We start from the raw sequence: 19,688 nt of genomic DNA, 5'->3' as shown, positions 1-19,688 counted from the left end.
CCAATCAAGCTAGTCTGCCTTGGTGAGGATAGTTACAACTTTTGAGGAGAAAATAGTATAGAATGTCAAAGGGTATGAGAAACCAAGAGGAGGAAACCCTCATCTAAATTGCAGTGCGCCTAACTACTAAAGCTAACAATGTGTATGACAAATGAGACAGAAGGGGGAGGGAGAGAATCCTAACCATTTGTTGAAGGAATTTCCATCGTGAGACCTCTGAATTTGATCTCTATCATCCTTTCTAGCACATTGTGTGGGTCAACGAGGTGTCACAATGTAAACAAGCCACATAACCATAAATGACATGGTGTACTCTGATATAGCTGGGGTACATTGATTTCCAACATAAGGTTAATGTGGTAGTGCATCAACAAGGTGTATACGTTATTAAAAACAAGGTCGTGGGTTTTAAATGTGTTTAAACCACTTTTATTCATAGTGAGCAATGGCCAACATGATTATAACCCTGTAAGAATTCCTAACAACCTAATACATGGGTCAAATAATATCCTAGTAGGATGGCTTGATGATAGTAAGCCTCCTTATCCTTATTAAGTTTTACCCCTTTTTGCAGAATAGATGCATATTGTCATTAACAAAGGAAAAAAGGCAAATATTAGATCAAATATGTTCATGTTAGGTGAAAATACAATGATCATGAGGTAGCAATTGTAAATTCAGATCAAGCATCATATTATACATCTATTTACGTATGTAAAAGAGAATTGTTTGAATGCATCCCAACATCTTAATGAGTTAACTACAAATGTAAAATAACATAAGAATTTTGAGGTATATTACAGGTCTAAATAAATATCAAATTACCGAACAAGATTCAATATCTTTGTTCATTCACTTAAGAAACAACCAATAGATACCAATCAACAATAGACATATTTGTATGGATTGGTGCACATAAAAATCATTTCATGATCATCGTATGGATAGGTGGTTCATGGTTTTTGGTAAACCTCTTTGCAATAATAGGGAGGCACCTATATACTTCTTAAAGAAACTATTGGCCGAGTTTAGGCTGAGACACAATGTCAACTAATTTGACATGGGATAATTCCAAAGTGTGAGTCATGTGTCTATGCAAGATAGAGAGAATGTTAGGCATGGCCAAACACCAGGTCCTCATCTAGTTAGACAAAGGTCTAACCCGTATTCCTAACATCCTCTAGTAGTGGATAACATTATTGAAAGCCAAACCACCATATCCACCTTGAATTGAACCCCAATGCAACATGGCACCTTGGTAGCATCATTACACCATGAGAGACTAACAAGTGACGTTGCAGGAAGAGGTTCAAACAATAGAATATGTAACACAACTCAAACAGGAGAAGTGACATGGAGGCTCATGTGAGCCTCATAGATGTACCATCTACGAATAATATATAATTCCAAAGTGTGAGTCATGTGTCTATGCAAGATAGAGAGAATGTTAGGCATGGCCAAACACCAGGTCCTCATCTAGTTAGACAAAGGTCTAACCCGTCCTAACATCCTCTAGTAGTGGATAACATTATTGAAAGCCAAACCACCATATCCACCTTGAATTGAACCCCAATGCAACATGGCACCTTGGTAGCATCATTACACCATGAGAGACTAACAAGTGACGTTGCAGGAAGAGGTTCAAACAATAGAATATGTAACACAACTCAAACAGGAGAAGTGACATGGAGGCTCATGTGAGCCTCATAGATGTACCATCTACGAATAATATATATATATATATATTATATATATATATATATATATATATATATATATATATATATATATATATATATATCTATATATATATATATATATATATATATATATATATATATATATATATATATATATATCCACACAAAAATTGAGTATTTATATATGTATGTTGTTCATTATTATATATATATATATATATATATATATATATATATATATATATATATAATGAACAACATACATATATAAATACTCAATTTTTGTGTGGATATATAATAACATACATATATAAATACTAATTTTTGTGTGGATATATATATATATATATATATATATAATATATATAACAGAGAATTAAATGTTATTAACCCCCTTGTGAATGTGTTAATAGCTATCAGGTGGAACTTAACTCCTAATTATTCAGAGCAAGAATTGGAATTAGTTATGCCCAAGAGAAGGGTAGAAACAAAGAGGAAAAATTTATCCATTTTGATGATTCAAAAGAATAAGAAAAAGAGAGACCAAAAATGTATGTCCTAGCTAGAGATAAATGCCATGGTTCTAGCTCTGCTTAGTGATGTTGTGGGAGAGGAAGATAGTGATTCTTAATTATAACCAATGGGAGAGAAATAATGGTTGAAACCCGAGGAAGAAAGTAGGACACTTCTTAAAAGTTCAGGAGATTTAATTCGTAGAAAGGAGATTGAGAATTCTTGAGACTATTTCTCTGATAGGAAGGAGAAAATCTCGGGGGTAATCGATTGAGAAGAGAAAGAAACCAACTTACAAATTTGAGCACCGAGATAGCTCTCATAACATTCACAATAAAAAGGATAGATAATTATCTATTAGATTCAACTTTTTACTGATTACTCTTGACAAAACGATATTAGAGATTATGAGCATGAGATTTTCTAATGATTATTATTAATGAACTTGATTGAGTTATATTAATTGCTTAGCCTAACTTGTAACAAGGGATGTCGCTTCAACAAGCCTGTGAGTTTCAATTTAAATACAATAAATAACTTGAAGAGAATTCTGGAAAGGTGATTCTGTGCAGGTAAGCACTTTGGTTTCAAAGGAATGAGAAACAAAATTTTAGAAAAGAAAAGAATAATGATAGCTAGGGTATTATTGGTTGTTATACTTGTTGTAACTATATTAGTAAAGGGAAGCGAATTCAAGAAAGTATGTAATTAACTAATGTAAATGCCTACACATTTGAAAAATTATGTATATATTGGTTTTAGTAATAAACACCTGTAAGTGAACCATGTTAGTTACCCAGAAGGAGGGTGAATAAGTATCACCCTTCAACCAAACTGCGTAAAAGTACCAGCATTAAATCAGTATAAGATAACATAATGAGAAATAAAGTCTCATTATAGGTCTCACCTAATCTACCATACTATGTTTTGTAATTATTAGTATGCAAATATCTTGTACACAACCAATCTACCTCTCTAGGTAATTGTGAGTTATCATACACAGAGAATATTAATGGAACAAATAATAAATAAGTGGAATATACATACAGTAAAGAAAATGCAAGTCTTTTAAGAAGGGATGATTGGAAGTCAAGTCTTTTAAGAAGGGATGATTGGAAGTCAACGTACAAATCATTTTATTTAAACAATTAGAAACTATAAAACTTTTCTAACTTGTATAACAAAGAAGAAAATACAAATATTCTGTCAAAACCATACAACTTTCTATACTATAAGGATAAATGAAAATATAATGGTAATTACATGAATAATTATACAAAAATACCAACTTGTGACTATAAACCCTCTATGAAAAATAGAGCTTCCTCCAAGAAATAGAATAACATATAATAATTTTGTATGAGCAATATGGAATAACAGTAATTCTGTCTTAAATTACGTAAGGAAGAAGCTGAGAACTGATACTCTTAAACAATCTAGACATTGAGTTCAAAGTTACATGTTATATGATTCAAAAAAAAGATCCAAATTTTGATTATAAATGAAAATCCTAGGCCAAAAGGGTCACGCCCAATTATAGTTATTGGGAACAAGAATACCCGACTGCCTAGCCATACCCACAATATTGCAAAATGTTAATAACATCAAACCATAGTAAAGTTGCTCGAAAACTTTCAATTTGACTTGCCGAGGAAGGAGGATCAAGTTTGCAAGAAAAGGAGCTCCAAATAAATTAACTCTAGCAAATAAATAATACCCAAGTAGCATCTTGGCCTTGTGGTCGAAGAGCCCTACCCAAGTAGCATCTTGGCCTTGTGGTCGAAGAGCCCTGACAGAAATAAAGATTTGTAAGAACCTAGGTAGGAGAAGGTCAAAAAATTACTCCAAGAGGTAGGACCATTGTTAATTCGAATGAAAACTAGTGTAAGGTTTCTTCTAGGGAAGAGTCGCAACTATAAAAGAGTTACAAAGGAAATTATTATATAAGAAATTGGAAATACATTATCTATTAATAATAGGAGTGTATACCAAAATTTATCAGAGATTACGGTCATCATGCGTTCAATACTGAACCCATGGCTTAGCTTAAAATTTTAAGAAGCCATTTCACTGTCCAATACCTATAACCACACAGAATAGGAAATATCATCATGCCTGGAAAACAAAGCTAATAAGAAATTAAAAATCCATATAAGATAAAACATAAACGTTTTTACCTGAAGAGAACTGAATGGAGGTTTCAGGGACGACAATCTTTCGAGCCAAGAAGTATAACCAAATGAACCCTTGATTCAATGTAAGCTTTGAAACCCTGCGACTAGGGTTTCTAAGCAAAATTTGCGTATTTGCATAAGTAACCAGTCACAGAAGGAAGTAAAATATAAATATAGACACACACACATTCAATTAACCCTAAATGGAGTAGAAACAAAACTTACAATGAAATCCAAAATGTCGAGAGGGTCATCATTAATTCACTATCAATGCTGACCTCATAAATGAATGGAAGAGAGAAAATCCATATAGTCTAACCCAATAGTGTGAGGGCTGGACTTGATCTATAGATGTAGAGATCGTTCCAGGGTGAGCGATGGAACAATTGTGATAGGACGACAACATGGGGGTGGGTAGTTACCAAAAACCAACTTCGAATTATTTCAGCCATTGACTCAGGCCTAAATGTGTCTGCCATTCATGTTCGGACACATCATGATCTCCACAGAACTACCACGTGGAATCACCAATGGTATACAAGTAGCGGAGGATCCAGAATGTTCTACTTTTAATATATAAAAACGATAACCTTCCTCAGCGTCAGTAACAATATTTATATCATAAATCCACATTGCAATATGCAATCAATTATTAAGTTTAGGACATACCAAAACAAATATACCACGTGAATCTCATCATGTTAATCCGATGGAAATATGTAGGTGGAATGTTGATACAAATAATCAAACAGTCATATAATCCTAATATCATTCATGTTGTATGGGACTTGATTTTGCGAGCTTTAGAGATCAAGGTTGTAACATGTAACGATGAGGGTGTAACCCTAGTCTTATGAACTTGATTGATTATCTTCAGAAGAACCTAGGCCTTATATATATATATATATATATATATATATATATATGATAATGATGAGGGTGTAACCCTAGTCTTATGAACTTGATTATCTTCAAAAGAACCTAGACCTTTATATATATATACATATATATACAAGATGAGAAAAATAGTTTATGCAACATATACATGTACCAGAGTAGTTTTAGTAGAGACCATAGATAGTAGGAAGAGTAGAATATGTCTAATGAATATTTTTTTTGGAGTGAATAGAATTACATATTTATTAAACCTAAACTATGATTTTATATGAGCATAATTGTTACAATCATTTTGATATCCTTAATCAAATGTAACTGAGATATGCATCATCTCTAAAAAAAGAGAATTTCCTCCTATCGAAATTGTTGTGTTTATGAGTAGAATCCCATGAGGGATGTGACAAGTGGTATTAGAGGAAAATTCCAAAACTGAGGCCTTGGGCCAATCACAAAATTCTATTTAGACTAGTAGAAATTTATCTTTCTTGTTACATAGTTCATACAAGAAGGAGAATTTGATTAAGAAACATCTCATGGAAGAACTTATTGTAGGTACCCACATTGGTGAAGAAAACAATTATGTACATTTAGGCCAGTAGGCGCAAGTTACCACAAGGGAACTTTTGAATATGATGAAGGAAATACAAAACAGAATAGTAAAACTTTGTGGTGATCACAAAAGATTGCTGAAAGATAGTGTGGAACAAGAGTAGATAATTAAAAAACTAACATATAAACCAAATTCTACTTCTTTAGAGGCAACAAAAGGAGGAGAAGATAAGGGAAAATCTTCTAAACGTAAAAGAATGGAAGAAGAAGCTGGAAGTCAGATAAAGAAGGTTGATGCATAAGAACATAGTTCATCCAAGGCTCAATTTAGACCAGAATAGAAGCCTAAAATAGAGTTGCATGGAGAATTAAGAAATATATGACCTCCAACATATGATGGGGAATCTAAGGAAGCTGTAGAAGCATGGATGCTAAACATAAACCAATATTTTCAAGTTTATAATTATACAACTAAATTAAAAACTAAGTTATCCACTTTTCAATTACAAGGCAAAGCATCCTTGTAGTGGGAAGAAGTTCGAACAATTCACAATTTGGATGGAAAGGAAGTCAATTGGGAGGAATTAAACCAATTGTTCAAGGAAAAGTACCTCAAAGAATGATATTTTGATGACTGGGCAAAGGAATTTCATGATTTAACGTTAGGACAAATGTCCATGGATGAGCTGATAATCAAATTTACACATTTTATATGTTATGTTCCTTATATAAGGGAAGAAAAGGAAAAAATATGGTGATTCATAAGCTGCCTTCCCCCCTCCCCCAAAGAGAGAATTGAGTATGATAACGCTAAGGCCATGGACGAGGTCATTCATAAGGAAAGGATTTGTTATCATTAAGCCCAATAGAATAATGATAACTCCAAAACCTAACTTTATAAAAAAAAAAGAGTGATCCATATAAAATAACAAAGGAGGAAAAAGCAGATAGTTAAAGAATAATGGAAAATGGGGGCAAAATCATAGTTTAGCAAGAATAATGATCAATCTCAAAAGTCATAGGTGCAGACCTAGAGTGGATCCAAATAGACAGAACTTCATAAAGGATCCAATGGGAAGCAAAGGGAACCATTAAAATGTTGGGGCTATGGTGAATCCCACCTTTTATGAAACTATCCCCATAACTCAAAAGAAATATGACTCTTGCAAAATGTTCAAGAAGCCTCAAATGTCAATAATATAACCAAGAATATTTCAATTTATAGCACAACGTTGGAGGAGTGATAAGTGGAGCACCATTCCACTATGGTGGAAGTAGAAGGTACAATTATTGACCAATCTGTTTCGATACTAATTGATCTTGGTGCTAGTTTAAGCTATATAAGCCCTAAAATCATAGAGAGCCACAAAATAGTGGCTGAAAAAAATAAAAATACCTAGCTAGTACAACTAACCATGGGAGCAAAAAGAAGATTCACTACCTGGATTAAATCCTGCTCGATTATGTTGGACAAAAAATAAAATATAGTCAATTTAAATGTGTTGCCATTAGGATCCTATGATGTCTTGATAGGCATGGATTGTATGGAAATTCGTAAATCACTCATTAACTATCTGGAGGAAACATTTACTTGTGTAACAGATAATGGTGGAACACAAGTTATAAAGGGCACATTCAGACCAATTTCTATTCATGAAATATCAACACTACAGTTGAGGAAAGCAACTAGGAAAGAATGTTAACTATTTGCATTAAGGTGGAAGATTAGTCTTTGAACATAACTGAAAATGCATTAGAGAAATTGGAGGTGGTGAGAGATTTTAAGGGTGTGTTTTTGGAAGAGATCCTAGGGCTACCTCCTAAGAGGGAAAAAAATTTGTCCACATAATTGATACTCAGAGCTGCACTGGTATCCAAAGCTCTGTACTGAATGATGGTGCTAGAAGTCATCGAACTAAAAACTTAATTGCAAGAGTTTTTGAGTAAGGGGTATATTATGCCCAGTGTATCCCCACAGGGTGCACTGACCCTTTTTGTTAAAAAGAAGAATTGAATTTACATACTATGCATCGATTACCGACAATTAAACAAATTAACAGTCAAGAATAAATACCCTATACCTTAAATTGATGGTATTTTTTATCAAGTCAAGGGGGCAACCGTGTTTTCCAAAATAGACCTTTCGTCCAGATACCACAAATTAAGGATAAGAGAAGAAGATATACCGAAGACAACATTTAGAACCCAATATGGACACCATGAATTCATGGTGTTACCATTTTGGCTCAAAACGCGCCTGACACTTTCATGTGCCTAATGAATAGTGTGTTCAAAATTTTTTGGCACAAATTTGTATTAATTTTATTGACAATATATTGGTGTACTAAAAAACAATGGAGGAACACAAAAAACATTTGGAAATAGTGTTTGAACCTTGCAAGAGAACCAACTATAAGCAAAATTTAGTAAATTTGAATTCTTTCAAGATCGAATACAATATTTGGGTCACATAATCTCAAAGGAAGTGATAACAGTAGATCTTTAGAAGGTGAAGGTGATCCTTGAATGACTGTACTGAATGACATGGATAATATAAGATATTTTATGGGAATAACTAGTTATTATCGCAAGTTCATTGAAGGATTCTCCAATTTGGCACACACTATCAATTCCTTATAGATAAAGGGAGTAAAATTTCTATGGAAACAATAGTGTCAAGAGAGCTTTGAGAAGTTAAATTATCTACTGATGGTTTCCCTGGTACTCAGAATAGCAAATCCATTTTTTTTTTAAGTGTGTATAAATACATGCCTGAAAGGCTTGGGAGGCGCTCTTATGTAGAAGGGGCATGTTATGGCTTACGAGTCATGATAAGTGAAATATCATGAGAAAAGGTATGTAGTGTAGGATTTGGAGTTAGAAGCTGTGATACATGCTCTTAAAATGTGGAGGAATTATTTAGTCAGAAGAAAATTCACTCTAATTGTGGATCACATATGTCTAAAGTACTTCTTCAACCAACTCGAATTGAATGCTATACAAGTTAGGTGGATGGATTTCCTAAGTGAATTCGACATTGAAATTAAAAACATCAAGGGAAAGGAAAATAAGGTGGAAGCCTCCTTAAGCCAGAGTCCAAAATAGATTTAAAAGGTTTTTATCAGTGAAATGGAAACAAATTTGTTGGAAAAAGTCAAAGAGGCAACACTTATAGATCAAAAATATGAACATATATGTAAAATTACGGAAACTAAATATGACCTAGATAAATGGTTTCTTTATAAAATCAACAAAAATGGATTGTTAATGTATAAAAATAAACTATATATACCAGATTAGGAGGAAATTGAAAAATTAATTCCGAATGAATATCACAAGAAACCGTTTGTAGGCCATCCATGTTACAGATCCATTTTGGCACATCACTCCTATCATCCTGACTAGTGTTTTAGGGCTCATCAAACCCTAATTTTAGTCGCTACATACCCTAAAGTAGTCAACCTTTTGAATGCCTCCTTCCCAGACAGTTTCATGGCCTGAAGAGATCCTAAAATGACCTCTAGAGGGACCATCGCAGGTAGTCCCATGCAAGGGTGCGCTATAGAGAAATTAAGTCCATGCCAGGGCGCTTTGCAGAGCACTTAGGCCCTATTTAACCTGTGTTGGGTGAGTTTGAGCAAAACTCACATAGGGTTTGGGGAATATTCTTATCTTCTAGAGCCTTCTGAAAGATTCCCACACTTATCATCTCCTATGAGCTCGAAAATGGATGAGGAATGAGTTAAGATATCTCTTATCCTCTCATCCCTTCCTCCATGGAACTAATTCTAAGTATGGAAGGCCAGTCAATACCCTCATTGATGACAAAACCTCCTCCTTCTTCCTATAAATTGAGCACTCATCTAAGTGATCAAGGGGCTCGACTTTGATGAATTGTAAGGAGATAATGTTAGTTGGAGAATTGAGGCTATTGTAAGTGTCGTTATGTTGCCAGATTGTCATGATTATGATGTGATGTGGATGGAACCAAAGCTGGAGGAGTGACTTCGAATCAAGCTTCATGGTTGTAATTCTTCCTACTATTCAATAAAGTATTTACACCTTTTCCATATGATTATCTTGATATGTGATGCTTATATGTGTAAATGTATCTGATTCCATTTACTTGTAATCAATAAATATTTTGATTTGATTGGTTCTTTGTCTTTTGTTGATGTTTATAGGTACTTATCAAGTGTGTTAAGTACGAGAAGGTGCGACATGACTGATACAAAGGAGGCAAGAGGAAAGAAAAAGTACAAGTAGGTCCTCTCATTCTCTTTGTCTTATCTATTGTTTATAGAAATAGGTTAAAGTGCTTTAAACAGTTGTTCTAGATATGGCTACTTATCTAGGGAATTAGTATTTATACGTAGATACCAAATTCTTCATAAAAAATTGGTGACTCTGCTGGGGAACGATCATTGTTCAAAGTAGCTTATCCACATCCTAGGACACTCTAGCAGACCTTACTTCCTTTCATTGATTGTATTTCAGCCTTTTTGAAGTGAATTTTGGTCAAAAACTGTGTTTAGTTGCCTCTTGAAATGGCTTATTGTCACCAGCATAGGCTTGTGAGGGACACAGTGCACTGCAGAGCACCCTTGGCTTAGGGACAGTGCTCTGAAGCACACTGTCTCCCATTCAGGGTTGTGTTAATCCTCCTTGGGTTAGTTTTCCACCTTTGGATAGGGTTTTTTACCAAATTTATTTTGTTTGATTGCTTGCTGAATGATCAATGAGTGTCATGTCTCTGAAATCAAGATTGTATCTCCTTTGCTAGCCCTACTTTGACTTGATTGATTAATGTTTCTTAAATTATTTCTTTGTCATTATCGATTCATCGTCAAAGTTAGATTATAGTCGATTAATATTTGTTCGAAAGAAAGTGTCGTAAAAGTCTTCTTTTCCTTCGAAACAGAACTATCGTAAAGTCTTCATTCTTGTAAAAAGATTGATTGATTGTATGTGCATTAGTTTCCTTTTGTTCATAATAACATTAAGGGAATTGAAAATAAAAACTTGCATTGTGCATTGAAAAAGTTTGTGTGTGCTCATAGGAATAGTTTAGGGAAATTGCATTAGATTGTGCTCTTTGCTCTTTGATTGAAAGAAATCTGATTGCTCTATCCCTATTAGCTAATATTTTCATTGTTAAATTGAATGGAAAGAATGCTTATCATATTAGTTGCATTCTAGGAATTGAAAATACATCATGTGGTGAACCTTGAAAGGAAAATTCTTAATCAAGATCAACTTAAAATTAACATCAATTAACCTAATGGAGCATTGTCATCTAACGAAAAACATTTAGAGGTTCTAGGCTAGAGACGTGTTCCGGCATCGGTAAATATAGCAGCTGTCCCTAACTTGTCTGCGATACATTCCGAGTGTGATACCTCATTCCACATATGTAAGTATATCGTAGCTCGTCCATGTACCTTCGGGTATATAGGGCGGTGTTACAGTATGTAAAGTATACGGGAATTCTCTCACTATGCGGTTTCACATTAGACACGCTAATACGGATTGGGCATCCATGTACTTTCAGGTATATATGGGAGGACAACACTAGGTTTCTATCCATCCTTAGGTAACCGAGTTAGCCGCCTTGTACATTGTGATACACCGAACACAACATTCGTGGAGATTTCCTACCCGTACTTCTCGATTTGCTGGGAGGTATTCTGCAGTTCACAGTTACTTGGTAATCCTTTTGCCTAGATCATCCCTCTTTTGTTTTGTTTTCTTAAATGGATAACATCCTCCACGCTCATTCCTTAGTTGATCTTAGGTTGAGACATATGGCAAAAAATCCAGAGTCCACCGATCAACGAATTCCTTTTGATGGGAATCCTAGTCCTTTTCCTCCTTTCAGAAATATTGATGCTCCTTATATGGCTACATTGTCCCTTCCAGGATTTACCATTGGCTTGCCAGTATGGTTGTTTCAAACGTCCTTGGTTCAAAATGTCATGATTTCTCGGCAATCGAGTACTCCTCTGACTGGACAAAATCAACCTCTACTTGATCCTAAAGTTGACCCTTTGCCTTCTTCATTGGTTGTTTCTTCCTCCTCTTCTTCCTCTTCACCTAGTGAAAGTATTGACACTAGTAACCAGGTGGCTAAGAAGAAGAAGAAAGGGAAGAAGAAGAAGAAGAAGAAAATTCAGTAGGGGGCAACCAAGCAACCATTGCTTTGAATGCAACTTTTGATGAGAAACCATCTGATAAGCTTCACAAAGTTTGATATCCATGCAAACTTTGTATGGGAGACCATCTTCTTCGAAATTGTCCTGATATTCCTTAGATCTTAGAAGAATGGTCTTCTCGTTCACATCGTCCTGTGTCATCAACTTCTGGAGATCATGCTGGTGACACACCATCAACTAGTGGTAGTAAAGTTCATGGAAAGAAGGGTAAAGTTAAGTTTCCCTGTAGGTTATGTGAAGGGAATCACCCCATTCACCTTTGTCCCTATCTGGATGAAGCCAAAAAAGTGTTGGATAACCGTCCTGCTTCTCCGCAACGACTTCCATCTGGTTACAGGAGACTCTCCCTTAATCCTTCACTAGTTGATGAATTGACTGACCCAAATCAACCATCGGTCAAACCCACTCTCTCTGAATGTGAATCCCATGAGTCTATACCTGACCAATCACAGGTCGAGGTAACAATTGACCTGATTTCACCTTTAGTTAATCGTACCTTTCTCATAGAGAGTGAGTATGATACCACTCAGGTTCTTTTTGTTTCTTCATATTCAAATGAGCTTGGGGGAAACCCTCCTGTTCCATCAAAACAGGAGGAAAATCCTCCCATTCTTGTAACTCAAGGGGGTAATTCTCCCGTTCTTACGGTACCCCCTCCAAGTAGTCTGGATTGGAATCGACTTGTAGGATGTCGTCTTCCTTCTTATGTGCCTTTCCAGATCATAGTAAACATTTGTAATATTATTGTACCTGGAACTATTATAGATGAAGGTGCATTAGTGAGTATCCTTTCCTCCACTACTTGACAAGTGCTCGGTTCGCCTCCACTTGTGCCTATTACACAGAATCTGTTTGCTTTTAATGGAGGAACCAGTCAACCATTAGGGATCCTTCCTCTATTGCCTATTACTTTGAGAGGAAAAATTCTTTATCTCAATGTGATGGTAGTCCTAGGCCCTTTAGATTACAATTTACTTCTTGGGGGCAACTATGTTCATGACATGGGAGCTATTGTTTCAACACTCTTTGGAGTGAGTTGTTTCCTGCATGAAGGCAAAATTGTCGTTGTTGACCAGAATTCATTTCCCAGTCCAAATATGGCTTCCAGTCAACCATCTTCCCTAAATGGTCCTTTTGTACCAATGGTATCATCCCCGCCATGGGTTAATTATGTGGCAACCCGTTCCATGCCTACATCAACTGACAATCAATTCAGTGATGTTGTACATTATGTACTAGGGGAATTGGAACCAGATCTCTCTAATGGATTCCTTGCTACGGATCCCTTCCAGAGCATTGTTCTCCCATATGATGAGAACCTCTTGGAAGTCATGACCTCTTATGAGTCGTGATCAAGGAAAATGAGGATAGTTCTTTTACTGTGTCAACCTCATTAAAAAATGAAACAACTCCCATGAGGATAGTTCCTTGTCTTGTGTCAACCTCGTTACAAAATGAAACAAGGAATATGAGGATAATTCTTTTACTGTGTCAACCTCATTAAAAAATGAAACAGGTCACATGAGGATAGTTCCTTGTCTTGTATCAACCTCATTAAAAAATGAAACAAGGAATATGAGGATAGTTCTTTCACTGTGTCAACCTCATTAAAAAATGAAACAGGTCACATGAGGATAGTTCCTTGTCTTGTGTCAACCTCATTAAAAAATGAAACAAGGAACATGAGGATAGTTCTTTTACTATGTCAACCTCATTAAAAAAAAAAGAAACGGGTTCCTGAGTAGAGTTCCTTGTCTTGTGTCAAGATCATTAAAAAAAATGAAACAAGGTCCCCTGGAGCAAAGTTCCAATTCGAGTCTTTGATTAGATCTTGTAAAATTAAACGAACATTCATTCCATGCACTTGATAGCCACTAGTAGTCTACTTAGGTGAATTCAATGAAGCTTGGGGGGCATGCACCTAGAATCGATTCATCATGCTGGGGGCATGAAAGTCAATCTCAAGCATAGTTTTTTGTTTCAAGCTTGTGTAAACATGAAACTGAATCCAAGCATAGTCTTTTGTTTCAAGCTTGTGTAACCATGAAACTGAATCCAGGAATAGTTCCCTATGGTTCAATCTTGTGTCAAAATGAACCCATCTCCATTTTAACCCTCGTGATTTCCATTCCATCAGTCTCTTCCATCAGATGAGCCTTGGTTTTTCTCCTTTCATCGTCACTATCTGCTTGGCCGATCATATGCTTTCACTTGCTTGTTTTACCCTTTTTGAGGAATATTTGCAATGAGTGGTCTTATTAGCTAGCCTCTTCACATAAATCAACATGTTTTGAGAAGTTCCAACATCATCTGAACTAGTTGCTCTACTAGACACCACTCGTTCCTCAAAACAGAGTCCTCTTTAAGCTCTTTTAGGACTCTCGAAAGATGAAAATATTACTGAGTGCTTGTCTTTTTCAGCTCGTTAACGTATTGGAAACGACATCTACTCAGTATAAGTTTAACCCTTTTCTGGACTAAGATAGATTATTTACGAAAAAGGAATATGTTAACTGAACATGGTTAATAGGTTATCTCTTGTATTGTTTTACGCTTTTTCGGACTTGAGAGACAAATATACAAAAAAGAACTTGTGGAGTTTTCTTTTTGTCCCTTTTCAAACTCTCTAAACATGAAAAGGATTGAGTTATAATTGTCGTTAAACTCGTTAAAACATCAAATACTGACAAACTTGTCCATCATGACAAGATCGAGTTTCACCTTCGCTAGTCTCGTTAAAACATCACATAGCGATGGATTCACCTGAAGGGTGGAAGTATACAACAAGCATATGTTAACCTCCTCAAGCTTGATAAAAATAAAGAGGTAATGGTCAGCAATGACTAGGGAAAATGGGAAAAGGGGTGAACCACTTTTAGTAGCAGGTCGCTCTTGAACATGACATTTTCAATTCATCACCGTGACTATTTGGGTTCGGTTATCAACTTAATGGTTATCATACTATTGGTCTATCATACCATGCATCACTTTTTTTTGGGTCAATGCTACCAATTCATTTCAGTGTCGCCGACATGTTTAAGAAGTCATCCAGTTAAAATTCATCCTTTGCAATACTCATAAACCTTCATTTTCATGACTGTCATTCCTAAACCTTGTGTCGTCAGTTAAATTCCATCTCCAAAATCATTACACTTGTTTTGTGTCGTTGATGTGGGATACATCAAGGCCCTCCTGCGATGAGTCGCTTCTTGTCAACATCAACACATTATCCAAGAAGTTGACTTAGAAACACCCTTTCAGTACCTTGAGGCTTGCATGCATCAATGGCAAGTTTCTCGCTTCCAGCGATAGGTTGACATCACTGGCCTTCGATTGAAATACTTTGTATGGTGTTCGACATCAAAAAATCCATTCACACCATGCAGAATGTATTGCAGTACCTTGAGGATCATTATCATTATTGGTGATTTCTCTCGCATCTGTTAACAACTTACATCATTAGCTAGTAATCAGACGGTGTCTTCCCATGTTCGACTTCAGATCACATATTCACATGGTTAGACTCGTACTTGAGTGAACGATTGAACAAGATAGAAGACCCCAGATCTAGTTTCATCCATCCGGGCTGCGATTTCAGGAAATGTACCAAATCATCTGTACAATGGCTTTACATTGATGGTCATTCCAATCATGGGTCTATATTTGTAGATGACTGTCTATGTACTTGTAATGAAAGTTTATATGCTGAGAATGGGTATGCCTTCCCTAAAAAATTCATGCGAAGAAACAAAATATCATGATATTATGTATTGTAATCGATCCAGGCCACCAACTACTTCAGAACCTTCTCATCACATCGTAAAGCATATCACTCGACATTAACATTTCCAACTTCATGCTTTAGGGGGAAGTTGTTACAGATCCATTTGGACACATCACTCCCATCATCTTGATCAATGTTTTAGGGCTCATCAAACCTTAATTTAATTTGCTACATACCCTAAGCAAGTCAACCTTTTGAATGCCTCCTTCCCAGACAGTTTCATGGACTAAAGACATCCTGAAATGACCTCTAGAGGGACCAACGCAGGTAGGCCCATGCAAGGGTGTGCAATAGATTAGTTGATTTCATGCTACGGTGCTTTGCAGATCACGTAGGCCCTCTTTAACCTGCGCTGGGTGAGTTTGAGTGAAATTCACATAGGTTTCGGGGAATATTCTTATCTTCTAGAGCCTTTTAGAAGATTCCCACACTTATCATCTCCTATGAGCTTGAAAATGGATGAGGAATGAGTTAAGATATCTCTTATCCTATCATCCCTTCCTCCATGGAACTAATTCTAAGCATGGAAGGCAATTAAATACCCTCATTGATGACAAAACCTCCTCCATCTTCCTATAAATTGAGCACTCATCTAAGTGATCAAGGGGCTAGACTTCGATGAATTGTAAGGAGATAATGTTAGTTTGAGAATTGAGACTATTGTAAGTGTCATTATGCTTCCAAATTGTCATGCTTATGATGTGATTTGGATGGAACCAAAGCTGGAAGAGTGACTTCGAATCGGGCTTCATGGTTGTAATTCTTCCTGCTATTCAATAAAGTATTTACACCTTTTTCCATATGCTTATCTTGATATGTGATGCTTATATGTAAATGTATCTGATTCCGTTTACTTGTAATCAATAGATCTTTTTCTTTGATTGGTTCTTTGTCTTCTGTTGATGTTTACAGGTACTTCTCAAGCATGTTAAGTACAAGAAGGAGCGACAGGACCAATACAAATAAGGCAAGAGGAAAGTGAAAGTAAAAGTAGGTCCTCTCATTCTCTTTTTCTTATCTATTGTTTATAGAAAATGGTTAAAGTGCTTTAAACTGTTTTTCTAGATATGGCTACTTATCTAGGGAATTAGTATTTATCAATAGATACCAAATTCTTCATAACAATCCAAGATACCAGAAAATGATAGAATCCCTCAAGAAGGAGTTCTTGTAGCCTAGAATGAAGAGGTAAGTGGTTGAATATTTGGTTAGCTGTCATGAATGTCAATAGGTGAAAACATAAAATCAACATCCAACTAGGATATTAAATCCCTTACACATACCAGAGTGGAAATGGGAAGTGATAACCATGTATTGTATTACAGGATTACCTCAAACATGAAGACATCATGATGCTATCATGATAGTAGTTGAAAAACTAAATAAATCTGCTCATTTTATTTCTGTGTAGTTTACATATGAGGCTACACAAGTGGCTGATGTCTTTATGAGAGAAATTTTTAAATTGCATGGCATATCCAAAGTGGTCATTTCAAACAGGGATCCAAAGTTCACTTCGAATTTTTGGAAGTCCTTACTGACATGATTGGGTATGCGATTAAAATTTAGTACATCATCCACATACGGATGGGAAGACTAAAAGAGTTAATCAAATTTTGGATGACATGTTTCCAATGTACGTAATGCACCAATCTTATAAATTGGAGGATTACATACATTTGGTGGAATTCACATACAAGAATGGCTATCAAGCCTCTTTAAAAGTGAGTCCTTTTGAGGCATTATATGGAAGAAAATGTTAGGTACCCTTAAGTTGGAGTTGAATAGAAGACTGGTTGGTGTTAAGACTAGACCTATTACAAGAAATGGAGAAAATGGTAAAGAAAATCAGACAAATTTCAATAGAGGTACATGTCAGACAAAAAATTCCATTAGGACATGAAATTAACCCCTAAAGAGTTCCAAGTAGGAGCACATTTTTACTTAAAAGTGTGACCAATGAAAATTTCTTTGAATTGAGGGAATTTTCCTAAGTTGGCTCCTCAATTTTGTGGGCCATTCAAAATACTGGCTATAGTGGGGCTAGTAGCTTATCAATTAGCTTTACCAACTCATGTTAAGATACACAATACATTTCATGTGTCTTTATTAAAGAAATATATATTTGATCCTAATAATGTAATTAATTAGAATGTTGTACAAGTCGAACCGAAAGGAGAATCATAGGTTGAACCTGTACAAATTTTGGATTGAAAGGAAACTACTATGCGAAACAAAACCATTTCTCAAGTTAAAGTGCAATGGGATCACTTTGGCCCTAAAGAGGCCACATGGGAATTAGAAATATACATGATATAATCTTTCCTTATGTTATTCCAAAGAATAATGGAATCTGGAAACACCAAGGACAATGTCCCTTTAAGGGGAGAGGAGGTGTGACACCCTTAGTTAATTGAATTTGACTTAATTGTCTATGACATTTTAATGGTTTTATCTTTTCATTATGATTGAAAAGTTAAAATAAATATAGAAAATGTTGTTAATGTAAATATTTATATTTTTGATATAAATACTCACTTTTTATGTGGATATATATATATATATATATATATCTATATATATATATATATATATATATATATATATATATATATAAGTATATATATATATATATGTATATATATATGTGTATATATATATGTATATATATGTGTATATATATATATGTATATATCTATATATATATATATATATGTATATATCTATATATATATATATATATATATATATATATATATATATATATATATATATATATATAAGAGAAGTATATGTGGTTAACGCTCTAGTGAATGTGTTAAGAGCCATCAGGTGGAACTTAACTCCTAACTATCATGGAAACGATTGGAATTAGTTATGCCCAAGATAAGAGAATAAACAAAAGAGAAACATTTTATCCATTTGGATTATTCAAAACAATAAGAAAAAGACACAGTGGAAATGTATGTCCTGGTTGGAGATAAATGCCATGGATTTGGCTTTGCTGAGGAATCCTATGGGAGAGAAAGACATTGATTCCTGATTATAACTAGTGGGAGAAAAATAATGGTTGGAACCTCAGGAAGAAAGCTATATGTTGCTTAGAGGTTCAAGAGAACTAACTTTTGGAAAGGAAGATAAGAATTCTTGAGACTGTTTCTCTTACAGGAAGGAGAAGATCTTGGGGGTAGATTGTTGTGAAGAGAAAGAAACCAACTTACAGTTGGAAGGACCAAGATAGCTCTCATAACATTCCCAAGAAAAAAATATATAAGTATCTGGTGGATTCAGTTATTTAACAATTACTCTTGACAAAAAGATACTAGAGATTATGAGTAGTAAACTATGTATTGATTGTTATTAATGAACTTTTATTTAGTTATAGCAATGTTTAGCCTAACTTGTAATAGGGCATAGGTGCTTCATTGGGGGAGCAATACCATACCATGTGCATTCATATTGGGGGATATATATTGAGGAAAAATAATATATTATATTAGGGGATATATAGGGGGTAAAGGGTTTTTATATTGATAGGTATAAAAAATGGAGCTCAAAGCTACTGAAAAAATATAAAGGGGTATAAAAAATGTTAATGAAAATATGGATACCTACAATATATAGTGAAATTAGGGGTTTTTTAACTTAGGAAGTTGTATTGATTTTGTATTAGTAGGGGGTTAAATAATGTGATTTTTAGAGGTATTTTCCAATACATATTCAAATTAAGGGTATTGTTTAATATGCCACAAACGCATATGATATGACAAAAATTCATTGAGTGAAGACCCCGTGTAACAGGGGAGGCTACTTCAACGAGCCTGTGAGTTTGAATTTAAAAATGGTAAATAACTTGCAG

This window comes from Pinus tabuliformis, chromosome 2_2 (genome assembly GCF_031772625.1).
Source record: "Pinus tabuliformis cultivar Carrire ecotype Pingquan chromosome 2_2, CPIR1, whole genome shotgun sequence".
Lineage (NCBI taxonomy): Eukaryota > Viridiplantae > Streptophyta > Pinopsida > Pinales > Pinaceae > Pinus > Pinus tabuliformis.
The sequence above is the reverse complement of the archived record's forward strand: the minus strand, read 5'-3'. Positions refer to the sequence as shown.